This window comes from Mustela erminea, chromosome 12 (assembly GCF_009829155.1).
Source record: "Mustela erminea isolate mMusErm1 chromosome 12, mMusErm1.Pri, whole genome shotgun sequence".
NCBI classification, from domain to species: domain Eukaryota; kingdom Metazoa; phylum Chordata; class Mammalia; order Carnivora; family Mustelidae; genus Mustela; species Mustela erminea.
Window position 1 is genome coordinate 64,421,145 of NC_045625.1, and position 23,181 is coordinate 64,444,325.

General features: G+C 39.3%; 1 protein-coding gene across 3 annotated transcripts in view; it reads left to right on the plus strand.

Annotated features, from left to right (window-relative positions):
• FANCC (FA complementation group C) overlaps positions 1-23,181 on the plus strand; it is a 263,906-nt gene that overhangs the window by 144,696 nt on the left and 96,029 nt on the right. The gene's annotated exons all lie outside the window — the stretch shown is intronic.

A 23,181-nucleotide genomic window follows, 5' to 3' on the forward strand; every position in this document is an offset into this window, starting at 1 on the left:
GTGGTCTGAGCCATAGTAGCAGCACCGTTTATTTTTCCTACACTCCTTTCACAGAGGTTCACTGAGCTGGGATGGATGAGAGGTGAGGAGTGCAGGGGGCCTGTGTGTGTTAGATGCAGCCCTTTCCCTCCCACCTTATTTGAAAAACATGCTTTAGCAGAGTTAACATTTGCTTGTTGCTTAAGAAGGAAACAAACAATTCCAGCAGTGCCTGGGTGGCCCAGTGGTTAAGCATCAGACTCCTTTTATCAGCTCAGGTCTTGATCTCAAGGTTGTGGGTTCAAGCCCTGTGTTGGGCTCCATGCTGGGTGTGGAGCCTAAATATGTACATACATACATACATACTTAAAATTTTAAAAAATCAGTTCTAAAATGCTTAATGTTGTATAGTTAAAAGTTTTCAAAGATGGACTGTCTTTTTCCTTGTGTTCTTATATTGCAAAATACTAAATTGCATTGTATGGATTTGCTTTTTTGTTGGGAGATGCAGTACACGACAACTTTGGCATCATCTCAGCTGACTTGTTCTAGAGAGTACATTTTGATTGTCTAAATCTAAAAGAACACTTTACTGTTATGTTCATGATTGAGATAGGCTTATTCTTCAAGTAAATATCTTGAAGTTGAAATAGATGCCTTTTATTCCTCGATTACTATTTTATTTTATTTTATTCAGTTTTAAAATTTTATTTATTTATTTGAGAGAGAGAGTGAGAGAACATGTGTGTGTATGTGTCAGGGGAAGGAGCAGAAGGAAAGAATCTCAAGCAGACTCTCCTCTGAGAGTGGAGCTGGCCTGGGGTCTCTGTCCCAGGACCTATGAGATCATGACCTGAGCTAAAACCAAGAGTCTCTCAATGAGTTAATAATAGAGGGAAATTACCTTAACTTTATAAAGAGCATCTGCCAGGTATCTACAACTAGTAGCATCATGTTTAATGGTGGAAGGTTGAATGTTTTACCCTTTTTTGATCAGAAACAAGGCAAGGACATCTGTTTTCATAGCACTGGAAATTCTAGCCACTGTTATCAGGCAAGAAAGTGAAATAAAAGTCCTACTTACTGGAAAGGGACCTTAAGAGACGTAGGGACTTTCAAAGTGTAGCCTGAGTGGAGTATGTGATATGGATTATTTTAAAGACAATGGTACATAGCAGAATTCTCAACACATTTAGACCCAACACCCGGTGGTTTTTTTTTTTTTTTTTTTAAGAACATTTTATAATGTCCCCTTAGCTGTCCTGAAGTGAAATTCATAAATACTCTTCCTAAAAAAAAAAAAAAGAAAGAAAGAAATCCTTATGTTTCCTTTAATATAAAGAAAACTAAAATGAAGATAAGTATATAAAATAATATACATTTCAAAATGTAAGTGCTTTGACATTATGACCCTAGAAGACGTAATGAATAATCTGATGTATGCATCTACACATAGGTTCTCTGAGAATGTGACCACCACAAGTGTAGATTGATATAGGAGGGTGATGTGATGGTGAGGAAAATACCATGACTGGCCTTGCCTTCTGGGAGGTGATTTTCTATAATGGTGGACAACTCCTGATAGAGTTCTAACTAAAAACAGTGGGACATTTGAAAGTTGTGTCTGACCATTCACCAGTATAAGATGTATTTCTAGTCTTCCTTGACTAGCAAATGCTAACAGAGACTCAAATTTGGGGTGGGGAGAAGGGAATGGATTTTTATTGGTCCCATTGAGAACTGTTGTTCTTCTCTACAGCCCTTTATTGCCTAGTATCGTCAACATTTAGTTCCAGTCAAGTAGGGTAGCGTTTTAGAAATTCCATTGGCCCTAGCTCCTGCTAAGTCATGAAGCATGTCTTTCTTCTGAGTGCTGGCTTTGGGTGCCTTTAGAACATCTCTGTGATGACCAGGATACAGCCATTACATTTGGCACGGAGTCATGTGCCTATTCTAGGGGTCTCAGTCTCAGACCTCTGATTATACTCTTGCTTGTAAGCCATATTCCTTGCCGAGGCTGGCTTATCTCCTAGGGACTTCTGGAAATTGGTCACTGTTGCCCACTTCACAACAATTTTGGGGTCCTATGGGAATCTCTGCTATGTTGTTCCACCCACCAGGAAAGCCTCTTTAGATGGCTCCATCAGCTTAAAACATGTGCAGATTCAGACAAAACATTCTGGCCTCTGCCTAGTAGCTCCTCAGGGTTCAGCATCACAGCCAACAGCAGCAGTAGAAAGTTCTCCTGTATAAACACCACAGGTTTGCCTCAGGAGTCAGCCCAGCACTTTAAGTACCAGCAAGCCATGCTTCCTGCAGAGACTGTAAGGAGTGTGTACAAAAATAAGCATGATTATAGGGCTGTTCTTTTAGCATGAGGACTAACACAAAGAAAGAGGTCTGTACCCCTGCACTCTGGTTAGCAGTTCCTTTTTTTTTTTTTTTTAACTATATTTGGCTTTTTAACTTGAAGACTTTGAACCCTGAAGTTTATGAATGGGCTTCAGAGGGTCAGCAAATTCCATGAAATTATATTAAAATCTTATTGGTATAGATAAGTTTCCTGGAAGGGGGTTCATAACTTTCATTGAATAATTGGAATAGGTTATAGGGGACTTCTGTTTCTAGCTATTGCATACTCAAAACCCTCTTCCTGAGAAGGAGTAAGTCTGGACGATGTATTAAAAACACCCTGAAAGGCATGAAAAAGTCCATAAAACAGTAAAGGTTTACCATGTCAGGATCCAGGGAAGGAGAGAGGCTAAGGGAGGTAAATCCATTGTTTGGGGTTGAAGGTGTCTACCAATTCCAGGGGGACCAAACTTCAAGAAGCAAGGTGCTTTTAACAGCACTGCAGGAGGGTAAGAATTATAGTTTATGTCCTTACCAGTGAGGAAACCCTGGGGAACCCCTCACTGTAGGTTGGGACCCTGAGTGAGTGACCTTAAGAGTAAATTGAAGTGGACAGGCCCTCACAAGGAGTCAGTTTAGTTTCAGATCATCTTAGTTTCTGAAATTAGATTAAGAGGGTCCTGGATTCCTAGTGCTTCAGGTCTAGTAGACGCCTCCTTGGAAGAAGCTATTATTTCTACCAGGAGTGTAGTAAATGTAATATTTGGCACACACAAAAAATAAATAACTAGGCACGCAAAGAGCCAAAAAAGCAATATTGAATCAGTAGATACAACAGAGAGCAAAACTGACACATAGGAGTTTTAGATACTAGCATTAAAAGTCTCAGACTTTAAAATACCTATACTAAGTCAATCCATGTAACCTACCATATTAATAGACAAAGGAAGAAAAATCGTATTTTCATATCAGTTGATGCAAAAAAAGTATTTGAGAAGATCTAATTATTCATTTATGACAAAAATTTTTCAATAAGTTAGGAATAAGGGGGAATTACCGTGACTTTAGATAAAGAGCATCTACCAGACACCTACAACTAATAATATCATACTTGATCGTGAAAGATTGAATGCTACCCCTTCTGATCAGAAACAAGGCAAGGGTATCTGTTTACATAGCACTGGGGGTTCTAGCCATTGCTATAAGGCAAGAGAAAGAAATAAAAGGCCTATATTGAAAAGGAAGAAATAAAACTGTCCCTATTTGCAAATAGTATAATTGTGTGGAAAATCACAAAAAAGAAATTGATAAAAAGAATTGATAAGTAAGTTCGGCAGAGTCATCAAATTAAAGACCAACACACAAAAATCAACTATATATCCATATACTAACAACACGTGGAAGCTGAAATTAAAAACAGTATCACTTATAGTTACCCCTAAAGAAAATGAAAACTATAGATACATACTTAACATATGCTTATAACTTTTACCCAGAAGTGATCAAAATAATAAAAATAAAAAGTAATAAAATGCTGATGAAATTAATTTAAAAATACCTAAATCATCAGACATTCATGCATTGAAAGACTCAACATAATAAAGATGTCAGTTATCCTCAAATTGATCTTTAAGTTTAAAGCATTTCCTGTCAAAATCCCAGCAAGGTTTTTTTGTACACATAGACTTAGTCTAAAACTTATGTGGAAAGGCCCAGGCCCTAGAATAGGTATAACAATCTTGACAAAGAGGAATAAAATGGGAATAGTCACTCTATTCAATCTTAAGGCTTACTCTAATAGCTACAATAATTACATCAGGTGATATGCCTCTAACAAGAGGCATATACACATAGGTGAATGGAACAGGACAGACTCCAGAAACAGAGCCACACCAAATAGGCTCAACTGATTTTTGACAAGTATAGAAGCAATTCAGTGGAGGAACAAGTGGTGCTGGTGTACTTGGGCATCAGCCTAAACATTACAGCTTACATAAAAACTAGCTGAAAATGGGCGAGAGACTTCAGTATAAAATGTAAAATTATAAAACTTCTGGGAAAAAATAAATCTTTAGAAATTAGAGCTAGGTAAAGGGTTCTTAGACTTGATGCCAAAGCGTAGTACATAAAGGAGACAAAAATCTAGGGGGACCTGGGTGGCTAAGTCAGTTGGGCATCTGACTCTTGATCTCAGCTGAGGTCTTGATCTTGGAGTCTTTGGTTGGGGCCCCACATTAGACTATATGCTGGACGTGGAGCCTACTTAAAAAAAAAAAAAAAAAAAAAGAACAAAAGTCTTAAAATTCAACAGTGAAAACACAAACAACTCGATTGAAAAATGGGCAAAAGATATGAATAGACATTTTACAAAAAAGGACATATAGATGGTACATAAGCACATAAAAAGATGGTCAAATCATTAGCCATCAGAAAAATGCCAAAAATAAAATCACAGTGTGACATCAGCACACACCTATGAGAATGGCTCAAATTAAAAATAGAACACTAAATGCTGGTGAGGATGTAGAGTGGTTGGACCGCTTATACATTTCTGATAAGAATGTGGCAGTGTGTCCGTTTTCACACCAAAGGCAAGTGCCTTACTCTGTCACTCTGATACCAGCTTTGACAATTACATTGACTGTTGACTTCTCGTAGAAGTAATGACAGCTAGAAGACAGTATAATGAGATCTTTAAATGCCAGAGGGTGGGGGGGGGGGGAAGCTGTCATTCTTTTCAGAATAAGACATTTTCAGAGAAAAAGTAAGAGAATGTATCACCAGCTGACCCACAGTAAAGGAAATGCTAAAGTTGCTCTTTAAGAAGGAAAATGACCAAAATAATCTTCTCCCGAAAAAATAGAAGAAATTGATCCTGGTTTTATACTCTGCTTGTGCCAGTGAGTTCTAGCCCTGGCTGCACATCAGAATCACTGACGGAAATTTTTAAAATAACCACTATGTCCTTTTTTTCAGTAGGTTTGGTGTGTGTCTAATGATACTGGTACCCAGCCTTGGGTGAGAAACAACTAGAACACTGGACTAGAATAATGCAGTGAGGTAGCAGAGTAGTAACTGTAGAATGAGAAGCAAGGGGCATCGTGGCCGAAACTGAATAACTATCTCTTTCCTTTTCCTGGGCCTCCACCTTTACACTTTGTGTGTCTTAGTTGAAAACTTCCTACAGTTTCTTCTGTTCAAACCAGATTCTGTCCCTGCCACCCATGTAGTCTGTCTCCTTTTCATCTTTTCGGTCCTTTGCTGTCAGGGCCGTTCAGGCACTCGCCACATTGTGACTTCATGTGATAGTTGGCTGTTAGTCTCGGGCTCAGTGTCATCTCTTCGTCCCGTTCGTCATGCACGGTGATGCCAACCCCATCGTCGTAGAGCATAGATGATGCCACTGCCCTCCTCAGAGACATTGTCATTGCTCTTCACCATCTACAAAATAAAGCTTCAATTTAATAGTTGTTAAAACTTTAAATCAAATTATTTTCCTTCTAAATGCCCTTCAGTTTCATCCTCTTTTGCTTGCAGTAGCATCCCTAGTTGTTACCACAGCCTGTAAGATCCTGTGTGATTGGAAGCTTATTTTATCTCCATCCTGTGGCTTACCATTCTACCCCTGCTCACACGGCCTGGCATCACTGGCTTTCTTAGGGTTTCTTCAGCAGCATTCTTTCTTGCCTTTGACCTGAATTTGCTCATCCAGGGCCTGGAATGCTCTTCCTTCCTTTTCCTTCAGGTCTTGGTCATATGCTGTCTTTAGAGTTGCCTCAGTTCCTTCTCAACAATAAACCCATTCTTTCTTTCCTGCTTTTTCTAGTCACAGCATCCTGATCACATGTCTTATCATTATCGTGTGCTTCTTTATTTACTCATTCCCTCTTCCTCCTCCCCTCACTGGAAGGTAAACTGCGAATGCAGCAGCCTGCACTGGCTTGTTGACTCTTACATCTCCAAAGTGAGGTACACAGTAGGTGCTCAGTAAATATCCACTTATTTTGAACATAGATACGCAGTGATAAAGGTTGTAAAAGGTAGCAAAACAACTCTCTGGCAAGAGACTCTTTTTTTTTTTTTCCATTGGTGTAAACAGTATATGAATTTATCGTTTTTTTTGCTGAAATCCTCCTGCCTATTCCCATTCTCACATATAACATGCATGAATGGAGGTCAGGGAGAGTGGTAGAAAATGAAACTGTTTAGGAAAAGACTGACATCTGAGGGAATACAAGCTGGAAACAGAATTCTATAATTGTGCAAGTTCCAGTAACCTTTACCATCTGAGCATAGCACTAGATTTCTGAAATTTCCATAATGAGCTTTACTCTATCTGTTCTAAAATTATTAGTAATAAAAAAATTCAGTCTAATTAACAGTATTTTTTGTTTAAAAGGCATGTCAGAAAGGGTTACAGTCACAACTTAAATTTGTGTTTCATTGTATAGTTGTTCATACATAAATTCATTTAACAGTCCCCTATAAAAAATATATCTTTATTTTGAAAATGAGAAAGTGACACTCTGAATGTTAAAAAACATTTAGAAAGCTGGCTGGGTTATAAAACCAGGACATAGGTCTGTTTCATTATTGGGTTTCACATCACTGGGGTATTGAGTTTCAGTGAAAGTATCTGTGACAGGAACTAGAGACTGAACAGACTTGCTTGTCTTTAAATCCTGAAGTAAGTGAAGGTAACTGCTGCCAGGTCAGTGGTCTCAACCATGTGATAGCTACCGAGGGGCTGATCCCATTGTTCCCTGGATCGCTGTTCCATTAGACCAGTCCCATCAGAACTACTACTGCAATCAAAACTCACTGAATTTCTTTCTTTTTTTTTTAAATTTAATTTATTTATTTGAGAGGGAGAGAAGGAAAGAGCACAAGCAGGGGGAGGAACAGAGGGAGAAGCAGACTGTCCGCTGAATAGGCAGCTGGATGTGGGGCTTGGTCCTGGGACTCCACTATCATGACCTGCACTGAAGGCAGATGCTTAATTGGAGCACTCAGGTGCTCCAAGTCACAGAATTTCTCACTGTAATATTGTTTTGCCCCTGAGAGAGGTGCATCCTGACACTCCTTCTTCCTGCCCTATGGAAAGTGGGTGGGGGTGGGGGGGAGGCAAGAATAAAAAGAAGGAGAGCAGATAGGAGGCTGTGACCTTAGGTGAGAGGTCATAGTGGACAGGATCAGAGGGAAGACAGTGGCACTGGAGAGAAATACACGGGGCAGAGTGTATGTGAGGTATAACTGACCGCTGATTGATCCGATACGGAGGATGAGGAGGAGGGTATGAAGGATAAATTGATGGTAACAGCTAAAATTTGAACTTAACCATGTGGATGGTGACATTTACTCAGACAACAAAAATGAAAACGTGGTTTGGGGAATGTTGGAATAACAGTAGTCTTAGAATTGTAAAATATGAGATCTCTCTTCCACATCCAAAGATACCAAGTAAGCTGGTTGCGTATTTGAATCTGGAGCATAGGGGAAGGAACAGGGTGGGAGCTAGAATTTTGGAATGTGTTGGAGCCACCCAACAAGAGTGAGATGGGCCTCCTAACACCCCTGGTTCTGATGTGTAGACCAGTGGTCTCACACTGAAACCAAAAGGGCACCTCACCCATATGAAGAGGGTGTGAGAGATTTAAAATGTATATAACGGGGCTCTCTAGGGAGATCAGCACTGGCTCCCCAGCTGTTCCAGAAGTGACTTGAGGGACCTTGAAGAGGAGGCTGGTTTGGCTTTTATGGTAGTTATAGGATGAGCTTGGGCAGGAGTTGTCTTGTGTGGACTGAGCCCTTTGAGGTTTGCACTTCGCACTGGGGCCACAGGAAGGAACACGAAGGCCTTGTCAGCTGTCTTGTCAGTTGTCCAGATGTGGGGCAGAAGGGGGGAAGGGGAGCAGTAGGACTTGAAGCTGTCAGCAAACAGACATGAAAAGAAGATTCAAAGGCTTTATAAAAGACATGTAATTAACAGTATCTAAAATGATAGAACATGGGGCGCCTGGGTGGCTCAAGCGGGTTAAAGCCTCTGCCTTCGGCCTAGGTCATGATCCCAGGACCCTGGGATCGAGCCCCGCATCGGGCTCTCTGCTCAGTGCAGAGCCTGCTTCTCTCTTTCTCTCTCTCTCTCTGCCTGCCTCTCTGCCTACTTGTGTTCTCTGTCAAATAAATAAATAAAATCTTTAAAAAAAAAAAATAAAATGATAGAACAAAGAAAAGATCTCCTGGAGGTTCACTGAGCTCTGAGGACTCCCAGCACTTGAGGAAGTACCAGCAAATGAGAACTGGATGAGGAGAGAAACTGTAGTACACTATGCTACCAGCTAAGACAGAAAGGTTTCAGACACATGGAAGCCAGGGACACCACACACCCACCTCTGCGCCCTGCAGCACCACCACATGTGTGGGGCAGGGGAGTGTGTTCTGGAGGCATGCAAAATGGCAGCGCTGGGAGAAGAGTCAACACCTAGGATACCACTGAGGAGGTGAGCAGCATGGGGGTAGAGGTGGGACCATTGGTTTCATCATGGCCTTGGGATCAGTGACTTGGTAGAGGCAGAAGTGATGTTAGAGAATACTGGGGAGTGAATGCAAGGGGGAAATAGAGAAGGCAAGTTTAGAAAACTTTCTCAGGGAATTGCTAAATGCAGAGCAAAGAAATGGGCAGTAATTAGAAGGAAGGAGGTGTTGGATCAAGAACTTTTTTTTTTTTTTCCAAGTTAGAGGTCTCAGAGCATGGTTATAAACTGGTGTGAACAGTCCAATGATGGTGCCAGAGACAACGAGGATCGCTGCTGTAGAGAGTCCTGGCAAGGAGGGGAGGAGAGGGGGGCAGAGCCCAAGTGACAACTTCGCTTTATAGGAGCAGAGACACACTTCTTCATCAGAATGGGGGAAAGACTGAAAACGGGGCTGTTCATGTAAGTGAGTTTATGAACTGGTTGGTGATGACATGAGAGAGCTCCTTGCTAATTGCTGTTTTCCTAGCTATAGATGAGATGAGGTCCTCTGCCAGGAGTTGTAGGAAAGGGGCTGTGGTGTGATGAGAGTGGAGGAGATAAGAAATAATTACTCAGAAAGTTGTGGAGCAAATCGACCAGGAAGCATCGGAGAGCCGTGCGGCAATGCCAGGCCCATTCAAGGCTTGTGGTCATGAAGTCCGAGCCAGAGCAGGCAGCTCCTGTGTCTGATGTTCTCACCAGTGTTAGCTGTCTGGGCACTGGGGAAAAGAAGGTAGAGATGGGTTCACAGGATTGGGGTTTCATATGGCAGGCACCACAGCACTTAAGGGTGGGGGTGGCAAGTAGGGAGCTGAGGGTGCTTGCAAAGGAGTGATCGTTTAAGCTTGGCAAGGTAGTTACTAAGCACGTGACCTGCTTACGGTAAATGTAAAGCATACATTTCTAGGTCTGCCTGTCTAGGTCTGCTTTCCCTGTCTTTCTGTATTATGTGATCATAGATATATTTTAGTGCTATTTTTTTGAATCATTCATACTGCTGTTTTAGTTCAGGCTTATTTTCCAAAGCCTTTTGGTTTTAGTTTTTGGAAAATCAACTGTATCTCCCTGCCCATCCCCTGCCACCCACCCCGGAACTAATGAGTGAGCAAGCAAGAGGTTCTGTAAGCAAAAGTAAAAGTTGCAGACTTTGTTATGATTGGAACTGTGTTTGGAAATTCTGTGAATTGTGTTATGTCAGCATCCTGCTCATGGAATAGGCTATGTAAACAATGGGTGTTGCACAGTTCTGTGAATGAGCAGCCTTCCTTCTCGCTTACGTACTTAACCACTGCAATTCTCCAGATTTTTGAGTGTTTATTTCATAGTAAAAAGGGCTCTAAAAATACCAGGCCAGTTAGGTTTTTATTGTAGATCATTTCATTTAAACTGCAATGGGACACATAAAGTTTAAGAAGAAAAAAAAAAGCATTGAAGGCAGGATTTTGAAGGAAAAGCTACAGAAGTCTGCGGTAGTTTGTTTTGGCTGTGGATGTGAAAGTGCAAAAGAGATGTGAATAACTTTGTTTCATCTTTTGAGAGAAAGCAATTGGTACATTTAATTGATGTACAAAAGATTTGAATAGCACACCAGAATGTCCAAATACTATGCCAGGCTGAGAATATTGCATATACCAAATTTTATAGTAAAAGAAATTCTCCTGTTGAAGTTGATTTTCAGTATATTCATAATTTCTTATTTACAGTATTATGTTTTAAAATTGTGAAGGCATGTCAGATGATAATTTTGAGTGTTCAGAGTGAAACGAGAAAAGGATTAGGATAGATTAAGCTTTAAGACAAAAGACCACAAATCATACAGGGGAAGTTTAATAGTTGGGGTATGAGAGCTGGACTTAAAAACATTATACAGTGGAGCACTGCAGAGAGTAGAAGTTAGTAGGAAACAAAGAGATCATCTGTAGAGAAAATAGACCCAAACACTTGATTGTTTCAGCCTACCAGGTAACAGCAATCTTAGGGATATAAGTTGTATTGATTATGAAGATTTAAACATATGGACAGGAATAATAAGTACAAAGAAGACTGTTTTGCCTTTCAGTGGGTGGGAATTTTTGCCTTCCAGGAACCCTGACCTTCTTCATTGGGCCTGTGGACTTCCCTGACAGTGTCCTCTCCCCAGAAGCAAAGACAGCTGGAATGGGAAGGAGGGTGTTTTGAAAATGAGGTCATGATAGGAGGGAGGCAGGGGCAAGAGCCAAGGGGAGTTTTTTTAATGGAGAGGACCACATGAACAACATCAGCTCGTTTGCATCCTGGAGCTGTGGCCACAGTGACAACACACTTGCCTTCCTGGGGAGTGCAGCTTGTGTCTCTAATTTGGGAACATTGCAAATATTTAACTTTGATATAAGTGATTTTTAATGTTTGATTTGTAGGCAAACAGATTATGAGACAGAATGCACCAAAGACCTCTTTCTCTCTTCCTAATAAGGGTAACATCTAAACATTTGGCCTGTCAGCTCTTGCACTGAACCAGGAGAATTAACATTTATTTAGCACTTACTGTGAGCCAGATCTCTAGCCAGGTGATTTTCATACAAGATTTCTTTCAGTCCTCCTAGCCTTTAGAGGTATTAATTTCTCCATTTCAGAGATAATTTAGAAACTGAAGCTTAGTGACAGTAAGTGATATTTTCCAGTGAGCAAGAGTTGCCAGTTGAACCTAAGAATGTTTGACTCCCAAGTCCTAGGATGTTTCCACTCCAAAGTATTCTCATTCAGCTTCTCAAGTAACCTTGTACAGGATGATCTAAAGCTTGTTTGGCTTACTGTTATAGTAGATTTTGGATCAGAGAAGGATTAACTCCAGCAAAGGTAGGGAAGTGATAGGATGACCGGGGCTTCTCTCTGTCTTGATTTCTTCCCCAGTGGATGGGAGATAAATATACATAGTGTTTGGGCGTGGGCAGGTGCTAGGGTAGTGATCCTTAAACTTCACAATGCAGTGAGGTGGGAGCTCCATACCCAGAGGTTTTGATTCAGTGGTATGTCTGCATGGTGATAGAACCCAGATGATTCTGGTTGAGGTGCGTGTCTCCACATCACGCCAGGAGAAACACTGAGGTAGATCACCCTTCCACTGGCTCTTCCTTGGTCTCTTCATTCATTTCTCACCTGATCATGAAGATAATAAGCCTAGAGGTGGTAGGCCCCCTGTCAGATAAGTATATGCAAGACTGGGGCAGGAGGTGGACCTTGACCGTGATAATGAAGAGAGAGAAGGTTAACGTAACCCAAACCCAGGAGCAGGGTTACTTGGCTGGCTGTCCTAGTCTCTCCTTACTCAAACTGAGATTGAGCAGAGCAGCTGCTGACGATCAGGGATATGCAGCGAGCCAACACTCTCATGCGTGCGCCTCACTTAGTTTTGTAACAAACATCAATTTTATCACTTAACATTTTATAGAAATGGGAACTAGGGAAGTCTGATACTGTTTAAGAAAAAAATTACCCCAAGATTATATAACTAGAATCAAAGTCTGTTTAATTTTAAGATCCCACAACCTTTTTCTTTCCTTTATTTTTTAAATTACACAAATAATACATAAATATAGTCTCATAAACCAAAAAAATCAAACAATCCGAACATAGGAGGCTTCTCCCAATCCCATACCCCTCCACAGAAGTAATCTCTGGTATCAACAGACTGTACAGATAGTCCCTGACTTTTAATGGTTCAACTGACAATTTTTTGACTTTGTGATGGTACAAAAGTGATACACATTCAGTAGAAACCATATTTCAGAATTTGAATTTTGATCTCTTCCCAGGCCAAGGATATGTGTATGATCCTCTCACATGATGCTAAGCAGCCACAGCTCCCATCAGCCAGCAATCACGAGGGTGAAGGACCTGTAACACTGACAACCATTCTGTACCCACACAGCCATTCTGCGTTTCACTTTCAGTACAGCATTTCATAATTTACGTGAGATAGTCAATTTTTATTATAAAATGGGCTTTGCTTCAGGGGATTTTGCCCAACCACAGGGTAATGTAAGTGTTCTGAACATAGTTAATTAAGGTCGCCCTGGTTAAGCTGTGATGTTGGGTGGATTAGGTAGGGATGTTAAATGCACTTTCAACTTAAAATATTTTCAGCTTATGATATGCTTGTTGGAACATAACCCTATCATAAGTTGTGGAAGATCTATAGATCCTTCTAGTCTTTGCATTTATATATGAAAATACATTAATTTCTTGGTTTCTTTTCATATAAAGGGAATAATGCTGCATGTATTATTCTGTAACTTACTTTCTTCACGTATTACTAACTCCTGTAGTTATTTCCATATCAATTACAGAGTCTTCTTTATATTACCAGTACTCATCTTTGTATCAGAAATAGCAGGGACATGCACAAACTGTAATCCAAACTAATTTTAAAAAGCTGGCGTGTGTTTAAACCAGAGCTTCTTAGCTGGGACTGTTTTGCTCTTAAGGGGGTTTGGCAATATCTGGAGAGATTTTTGGTTATAAATTGGGGCAGGGGTTGCTACTGGCATATAGTTGGTAGAGGCCAGGGAAGCACGGGTTAACCCCCCACAACAAAGAATTGTCAGGCCCAAAATGTCAACAGTGCAGAGACTGAGAAAAACCTACTTATCTTAAGGGTATTTCAGCAGCCTCCTAGAGGGCTTGATCGATACATAGCTTCTCTGCGCTAACCTTTACTTAAAAGAGTTCCCAGTAATAAATCCATTTGTTTTAAATGGTAGGATTTAAAGTTTTCTGAGGAAGAAAGCAATTATGCTCTGGCCTCTTCCCTGATTTGCAATCATATTTGAACTTTTAAACCTCACAGTGTGTGGCTTATGAAAATGGCAAAATAATCAATGACTAGATATTGAATATTGCACCCTAATTTCTTGAACCATGCTTCCCCAGTAGTAGGGAAGGGTGTTTCTCAACACATTTTATGTGGCTAGTTTCCCTTTGGCTTGAGTAGATACTGATTCTATAAAATTAGAAATCATTTACAGTTTCAATATTAAATTGGAATAAAAGGAACTGTGGTAATTGCAGATTTATTAGACTGAACCTTCCATGCCCAAATAAGACTAATAAGTGAGACTGGTGGGAACAAATTGTTGGGTTCCAGATTGGGAATTGTCATTATTTAGGCTAATTTATTTAGACTGCTATCTTGTGTTGAAGGAAATAATGTATAAGTTCTAAGCTTATGCTGTTTTCATTCCTTAAAGTCTATTTATTACCACTTCACTGAAGTATGCATAATCACAAATATTTGCAATGAAAATGAGGGTTTTTTCCCTCAAAATAATTTTAAATTAAACATGTCTGATTTTTAGAAGGAACATAGTAGAAATAAAACCATATCATTTATTCTTGATTTGGAATGCAGATTAATCTAGTACCTGGTGGTATGCCAGTTACATTTGCAAGCTACATTTTGAAATATTTTTAAATCCTTAATTTATAGAAATAAAAAAAATACTATTGAGACTTAGAAAATGTTTTTAATTTACAGAATTCTAAATAACTTTTCAAGCAATTTATATCTTAGTTCTTTTATAGTTTCATGAAGAGCAGTGGGTATGCATTATAACATAACATGAAAACAGTCTTCCTTATAATTTTAGATATTAAAGATTTCAAATTTTAGAAGAGTTAGCAGTGAAACTACATCATTATAATGGTACTTTTTTGCTGAGAAGTGTCAGTATTATGGGTGCTTCAGACTAACAGGCACAGAATAATTGTGATGGTGTAAAATATTTAATTTGCTTTATCCCACTTTGTCTCTTAGAACCTTCATCCAGAAATAATTTGCAGAATTCGTAGTTCTGCCCCTTGTATATGTATCTCTGACTAACACCTTGTATAGTGTGCCTGCTTTTGAACTTCAGAGTTGGAGTCGTGCTATGTGTTTATTTCTATAATTTTATTATTTGCCTTAACATGTGCTGTGCTTGCTTTTCTATGTACGTCTTAGAAAAGCTTCTGAAGTTCCACCAAAAAAAATCTATTTAGGATTATTAATGGTACTACATTGAGTCTCTATGACAGAGTATTTACACATCTTTATGATACTGAATTTTTCTTGCTGAGGCCACAGTATTTCTCTCCATTTAGGTAGGTCTTTAATATTTGTCTTGAAATTTTGTGACATTTATCTTCTTTGTTGTTTTGTCATGTAGTGCCATGCACAGAGCACTGCTGGTCCAGTTTGCTTTATAGAGGGCAACTTTTCTTCTTTTTTGGTGAAGTAATATGTTTAGGCAGTGCTTATATATTGGTCTGTATTCTAGATGGTGTTTGTTGTCAAGGGAAATGATGATTTAAGATTGTGTTTAAGAAAATTAGCCAGTTTTCACTATAGTATCTAATTTAGGAAAATATAAATCACTTTCAGGGATTTAATTGGAAATTTTAACATTAAGTGTAACAAACAGGATAATAACAAAAATGTTTTGCTAGATGTTTATATAAAATGCCATGAGAATATGAAAAAAGAAGTGACTAATTCAGTATTTGGGCACAGGTCTTTTATATGGTAAATGAACCTGGCCAATATTTGAAATGGCATCAGTTCTGTTGGCCAACAACTGAATAGACTGGATGCTTTTGTACAAGCTTAAGAGAAGATTAAACACATGCTATACCTCAAGGATTAAATTTTTTGGTCAAAAATAAATAAATTAGATTGAATTAGTAAAAGCTTTGTTTTACCATTCAAGTTTGCAGGAAAAAGTTTTTAAAATGTGTACCTATGTGTTACAGTTTTTATTCAAGGATAGTCAAGACAGATTTGTGATTTTCCAGTGCCCCTTTCAGCAGAGATGGTCCCTGCTGCTGTTTCTCCTTGTCCCTTCTGGGTGCTCTCATCCTGTGGTACTTGTAGATTGTCACAAACTTAGTAGCCCCAAAGCAGCATATTATTCAGTGAAACTACATTCACAGTGGTGTGCCAGGTTCCAGTCAGTGTTACCAAATTAAGTAAACCCCTTTGAAGTTAAAGCACTTAAGCAATGTCATGTTTTTTCCACTCTTCTGTGGGTGTTTTATGGGCTGAAACTTAGGAAAGCAAATTGTAAAAAGGAAAATTTATCATTTTCTACTGTAACGAGGTCACAGAGGGATCCTGCAGTAATTATATTGTTCAGTAACTATAAATGAGCAATCCATTCTATTTATTTTTATTCTGCAAGTGTTTATTGAATGCCTAGTGTATGCAAAGCGGAGGGCTAGTTAACAGTTGCTCTAGGGAGTATGAAGGTAGAAAGATCTTGGGGGAGCCTGTGGCTAATGAGTAGAGGAGGAAAAGGATAACTACAGTGTGAGGCAGAACTTGGTAGGCACTGTCAAAGAAATACAGATAGGATACCATGGAGATTTCAGGAGAATCTGATCTCATCCTCCGAGGAACTGGATCGGGAGTCTTGGAGAAAGAAGATTTTGAAGGATGTGTAATTTTGGCAGTCAGAAATGTGTGGAGGTTGTGGGTTTTCTTAGGAGAAAAAAATGGTCCAGAGGTGGGAACGTGAGGACAGCAGGGCTGGCCAAATTGCAGGGATTCAAGGACCAGGAAAGAGAAGTTTGACCAGGTGGGCTGAGCACTCCCCCTCCCCAGGGCAAGGCTGGGAGGGGGTGGCGGCAGGGCTATGCTTTGGCATGCAGCAAAGGCTGAGAGCGGGAGGAGTGACAGGAGCATTTCCCCAGGAGTCTCTGCCCTGCCTACTATGGCCCCTTTCACTCTACTTCTCTCTGCTCCTTCCCTAGTGGTTTTCTCTGTCTGTCCCATCACACAGCCTCTCTTTCTCTCTTTCCCTGCCTCCTTCCCCTCACTCTTTCTGTCCGAACCCAGCTGTCAGAATCAGCTCAGAAGTCATCATCTCTGGGAGCATTCTGAAACCCTACAGTTGGAATTAATCATTATTTCCTCTGTTCCCACAGTGATTTTCTTACCCCGTTGTTACAGCACGCACTGCATTCTGTCTTATATTATGGCTGTTTCCATCGCCATCTCCCTTCCTTGGGCTGTAGGGACTTCTCATCCCAACCACTTAATAGCATGGCTTAAATATACATCACATTCAGTGTGTTTGTTGAATGAATAAAGGATCCTTGTTTACAAACAGTTTTTATTTATATATAAAGAGCTAGATGCAGTAGAGACCAAAGTGTTGGAAATTCTAAAAGACTTAATGATGAGATGAAGAAATTGTTTGGAGAAGCATGAAATATGTGCTCTGTCTCAGTTCAAGAAGATTGACCACAGTTTGGCTCTCCTAGCCTGAGCAGAAACCACAGTCCTTCTTCCACAAGCCAACCCTGTGCCAAACCACAGCCTCATTGCTCCAAGTTTCCTAACCCGCCTGTAAATGTGCTGCCTGTTACAAGATGGAGCAGATATAGTGAGGTGAGGACAGAAGAGAACACCTGAAAACAAGGGCAGTGGATTTTCCTCTAATTTATTTAAAATTTCTCTCCTTATGAAACTTCACCTTCATGGTATAAGCAGTTTTAAAATGGCTTTTCAAACATTAGCAGTTCTTAAAACTCCTGCATGAACCAAAATTGGGCTTCACATGTTTTGTACACCGCTGTGTTTGTTCCTACACCCTCCACCCTTAAGGATTTTAGATCGCAAGTCAGGGGGATGTATTTGCATGTTTTCTCTGTGTCCTTCAAGTCGGAACCTGCATGTTTACATTCACATCCTTTTTGTGGATGCTGATTTCTGTATTCAGAAACGCTGTTCCTCTTCAGTTCATTAGTAAAACGAGAGGACTGAAATAGAGAATTTCCAAGATTGCTCTGTCAGTATTTACAAAATAATCAATTAGCATATTACAGTAGGAATGAATTTTTTAGCCACTAGGTGGCGGTAAAAAGAATTCTTAGCAAGGAGAAGTGCTTATCAAATTTTAAGTTTACTTTAAAAGAGATATTTTAAAGTCTAGAGTTTGAGGTATCTGTTCTGAAGTTATGTGACCATATCCAGCCTCAGTATGCTGTTTCTGAGGATCTATGCTTATTTTACCAGGGATAAAACTCCTGTGGCCCTCCATAGCAATTCGTACTAGGGAATTATGGGAAAAAACAGACATAAGTTAAAGCATGTAATTTTGTTTTACAAAACATTTTCTGTGATAAAAAGTAAGCCATAAAGAGTCTTATGCTGAAAACCAATCAGATTTGCATTGTTATGACAAAAAACTATTCCTGTTGCCTCATGTAGAGTGGATATAGGGAGGTTCCTTATGTAAGTTTTGGCCATAGAGTAAGTAACCACCTTTGGTAATTGTGGAAACTTTGGAAATACAGATAGTTGAAAGAAAAAATTTTTAATCACTGCTAGAAAAAAAAATCTGTATTAACTATTTATTTTATTTCTTCTCAGCACTGTTTTTCCATACACAATTAAAATCACGTTGAACATACAATTTGCTTGCTTTTTAAATTAATGTTACATAATCTTTTTCTGTGTGATTAAATATCTTTTTCAACATAATTCACACTGTTGCATAGACTATGATGAATTCAACCAATCCAGTGTTGTGTGGGGTACTTGGGTTGCTTGTAGTTTTTCACTGTTATAAGTAATTCTGCTGTGAACCTAAAACTTTCATTAAGATATATTCTTGGAAATTAAATTACTGAGTAAAAGGATATGAACCGTAATGCTTTGGCTATATATATCATCAAGTGACTTCCCAGAAAGGCTTTACAGATTTGTACTCCAGCAGGGACAAAGTGCCCCTCTCACCACATCCTTGCCAACACTGAGTAGTATAGTTCGGGGGTTTTCTTTGTTTGTTTTTGTTTTTTAAACAGGAGGTGGGGCAGGGAACTAATACTTACAGCATTTGATTTTTTAAAAACCAGTTTCTAACCATATCATTTTAGGAATTTAGGCCAGGACAGGTCTGCCAATTAAGTTGTTTTCATTTTTCCAAGACCTTAAATGTTATAGTCAGCTTACATAATGCAAGCATTGTGAATACCATCAAGGGAACTGTTTATGGCTATTTTAAACATTACTCAGGAAGTATTCACAATCCCTAGTCGCACCCTCTGAATCTACTGAATGTCCTTGTTTTTTTTTTTTTTTTCCCTTTTTTTCTTTTTCTCTTTTCTTTTCTTTTCCTTTATTTTCATCTTTCTTTCTTTCTTTTTTTTTAAACTTTCATTGGCTCAGCTGCCAAAGTAACTCACGTACTTTTAGGAAACCAGCCTCCACGCATTGGTCCAAGGCCCAGGATGTGAGTGCTTCTGGGAGGCACTGGATTTATAGGGAAAAGCCTTGGCAGGTTTTTCCTTAAGATCTACAATCTTAACCTATCTCTGTTACAGCCTTGAAATTGGTTTCCTTCTATTGTACATACACTGTTACTTTTTATACCAACTAAGCTTGTAGTATTTTGTGCTTTAATTCTTTAAGGGTCAATCATGTGAATTATGACAGCAGCCACCTGTTTATAGGTGGTTTAATTGAAACTTGCTTAATTAAATTTTATTAAAAACTTGATTTATGGGACTTTAAGTGAGATACCATACTTAGAGAACTTAGCAAAGTATTTCACACATGGAAAGCATTCCATAAATCTTAGTTGTCTTAATTGTTAGAATCCCCTCAAGAAGTGGCTTTTAACCAGGTCTGGAGGATCAGTCATGGCAGAGGGACTAGAACATCCTAAAGTCCTTAGGGGCCAAAGAGCCTGTAGCCCTGTGTGGCTCCGAACAAGCTAGTGAGGGAAAGTCAGCCCTAGTGGGGTGCTTAGCTTTGGGAATAAGTTTAGGCTTTACCTGGAGACTAATTAAGAGCTAAAGGGTAATAAGTCCAGCAATCAATCACTTTTACATTGTTATGTTAGAAAATGATTCCAGGGATGCCAGGGTGGCTCAGTTGGTTAAGCGGCTGCCTTTGGCTCAGGTCATGATCTCAGGGTCCTGGGATCAAGGCCCACATCAGGCTGCCTACTTGGTGGGGAGCCTGCTTCTCTCTCTGCCTCTGCCTGCCACTCTACCTTCTTGTGTTCTCTCTTTCTCTGACAAATAAATAAAATATTTTAAAAACCCAAAAAACTCTAAGTTAACTAAAAAAAATAAAAAAGAAAACTATTCCATCCACCCATGGAGAGTGGTTACAGGGAAGTTCCTTACAAGGTTTGGCCATAAAATAAGTAACCAGCCTTGGGCGCGTTATTTAAGCTAAGTGTGTTTTAGTTTCCTCATCTCCAACACAGATTTAATAATATACTCATAGCATAAACTGTGAGTTGTTATTTGTCATATGAACAGCTCTTAGTGCTTTAAATGTTTGTTAAATAGAATGCTGAAAGTCTGATGGCAGAAAGTTAAGCACTTCCGGTACTGCCATCCCTCGGTCTAGCTTACCTCCACCATTGAAAACCCAGACTGCCCCCTGCTCTGAGTTCTTGGCCCAGCCTCTTTCCAAACCAAGTCCAGCTTTCTCCCTCCCCGTGTCGGGTCTGGTTTGGGTGCCTCCACATAGATGTGCCTGGCCTGACTGGCCTTTTCTTCATTGGAGCACCTGCATGGCACTTCACATAGTCAGGCCCCAGTTTCCACGTACATGATGTAGGCTTCCTACTGAGGTGAGCTATGCAGAACTCACTTGTACACACCGCTCCTCAAAGGAGGAGAAACACTCACATCCTGGGCCTTTGAGTTTTTAAAAGATTTTATTTATTTGTCACACTGGCTGTAATTTACCTCCCCTGGCTTTGCCAGTAAGCCTGACCATGACTGCTTACTCTCAGCCAGATTGCACTTGATGGTTGAAACCAACTGGGCTGTCCTCCGTTCCTGTTTGCTTTCTGTATTTTAAAGGACAGCTTTGAACTGAAAGAGAGAAAAAGACAAATAATATGTAAATGGCTTCCATCCAGCCTTTTCTTTTTCACTCTGGTAAAAAGCCTCTTAAGTATTTTATTTATTTATTTATTTCATTTTAAAAGATTTTATTAATTTGAGAGAGAGCAGAAGATGAGAGCAGAGGGAGAAGCAGGCTCCCTGCTGAGCAGGGGTCTGATGTGGGGCTTGATGTGGGCATCAATCTAGGATCCTGGGATCATGACCTGAACTGAAGACAGACATTAACCAATGAGCCATCCAGATGCCCTGATCTCTTAAGTATTTTATACCTTATAAGAAGTTTACTTTTAACCATCTATATATCTGTTTTTCTCCCCCATCAGTGACTTGTATTTGTAAAGTCATGTGATAGATGTTGTTGTTGGGTTTTTAAAATATCATCAGTATCTTTTGCTAAGTAGTTAGTAATTTATCAAAGGCACTTTAACTTGCTATAAGTTTTTTTTTTTTTTAGAGAGATTTTATTTATTTATTTGACAGAGATCACAAGTAGGCAGAAAGGCAGGCAGAGAGGAAGGGAAGCAGGCTCCCCGCTGAGCTGAGAGCCCCATGTGGGGCTCGATCCCATGATCTGGGATCATGACCTGAGCCAAAGGCAGAGGCTTTAACACACTGAGCCATCCAGGCGCCCCTAACTTGCTGTAAATTTTTCCAGTTTGAAAATATTAAATGGGATTGCATGCAGGGCAGCAGTTTTTAACCTGCATGACTTAGTAGTGTTGCCTGGAGTCCTGTTTTAAGAATCATGAGGCAAGTCTGAGCTCACAGGGAGAAAGTACCTGGTCTACAAGAAAGGGTGCATACCAGATCAGGCTAGAATTCTCCCTGGAAGGAAGGACGGCTGTAGAACTGGTGGGGAAAAGGAGAGATGGCACAGAAGGCCTCCTTGGTGTTTCTAATGCTTGTTAAATGTGATGATGGGTGAAATTTGTCATATTATTTTGTGTCTTTTTGAGTATGTAAAACAGTTCATGATAAAATTGAAATGATGCCATTGACCCTGGGCATTACTGGTAAGTTTGTTGTCCTGGCTTGGTGGGGCCTACTCTTGACTGAGGTAATAACATCCTCTTTCCCTGGATTCAATGGTCCTCCAAGTATTTGTGGACCAAGTGTGTGGACTCATACATTTAGAGGCACATAGTTTATTTTATGTCATAATGTGTACTTATAAAATGTAGTGCAGGACTTAAAAAAGAATAAAATGGCTCTTTCCCTGTAAATATACTAAAAACCATGGGGTTGTACACTTTAAAGAGTAAATTTTATAGTATATGAATTGTATCTCAGTAAAGCTGCTGTTGAAAAATAGTTCCAAATACAACACTTTTTCAAAAAGTAATTTTTTTCTATTATAGTAATATTACACATACACACATAGGAAACTGGAAAATGTATTGAAGTAGAAAAAATACATATACTCATAATAGCACCACCTCAGAGACTGTTAACATTTGGTGATAGTTTCTTCCAATATTTTTCATTTCCATGTATGGATTATTTTTTATATTGATGAGATTGTTGCTGTGTATTAACATTTGTATCTTCCTTTCTTCATTTGACATTGTAAAATACTCTCATGAAATCTTTATAAACATTTTAATGGTTTACAATGAAGGCTTTATAAATTAATCAGTTCCTGCTGTTAGACATTTTTCACTATGAGAAATAACATTGTAGTGAACATCTCTGAATATAATCCCCATCATCATATTTGGATTTATTTCCTTAAACATGTGCCAGATACATGAAAAGTTATGAATGCTTTTAAAAACCTTTAATATGTATTTTCAAATTGCTCTCTATAAGGCAGGCTTTTACTAACCTATAAGGCACCTTTGTTCAGGTTATAACCCCTGGGTAGACTAGCCCTGGCAATCCAAGCTTGGGGGTGGGTAGGGAGCCGTGTTACATGCACTCAGACCCTCTGGGGGTGCCTCAGTGTGGTTCAGAGCAGCAGGACGTAGGGATACCCATTTATATTTCAGTGGCTCACACAGAGTACCTGTTTCAGAGAACCCAGATTAGCATTCAGTATTTAGGTCTGTAAAAATCTTTAATTCAGTAAGTGAAAAATAGTATGTTGATGTTTAAATTCACCCTTAGAGTTTATGAGGGTGAACATTTAGAGGTTGTTTCTTGCACATTTGTATTTCCTTTTATGAATTTTCTGTTCATACTCATTTTTATGTTCTTAGTGCTATATTTTGCACATTATTTATGATCTGTTATTTGTTAGTAATATTCTTCCTAGATTGTGCTTGTTTTAATTTCTGAAAGCACAAGGTTTTATTTCTGTTTAGAACAACCAATAATTTGCTCTTTTGATTCTCCGTTTACAAAGTTCTTCCCCATTCAGATGCCTGAAAAATACTTATGTTTTCTTCTTATTACTTCATTTTTACATTGATCTCTTTACATTGATGTTTAACATTTCTAATTTTTTTTT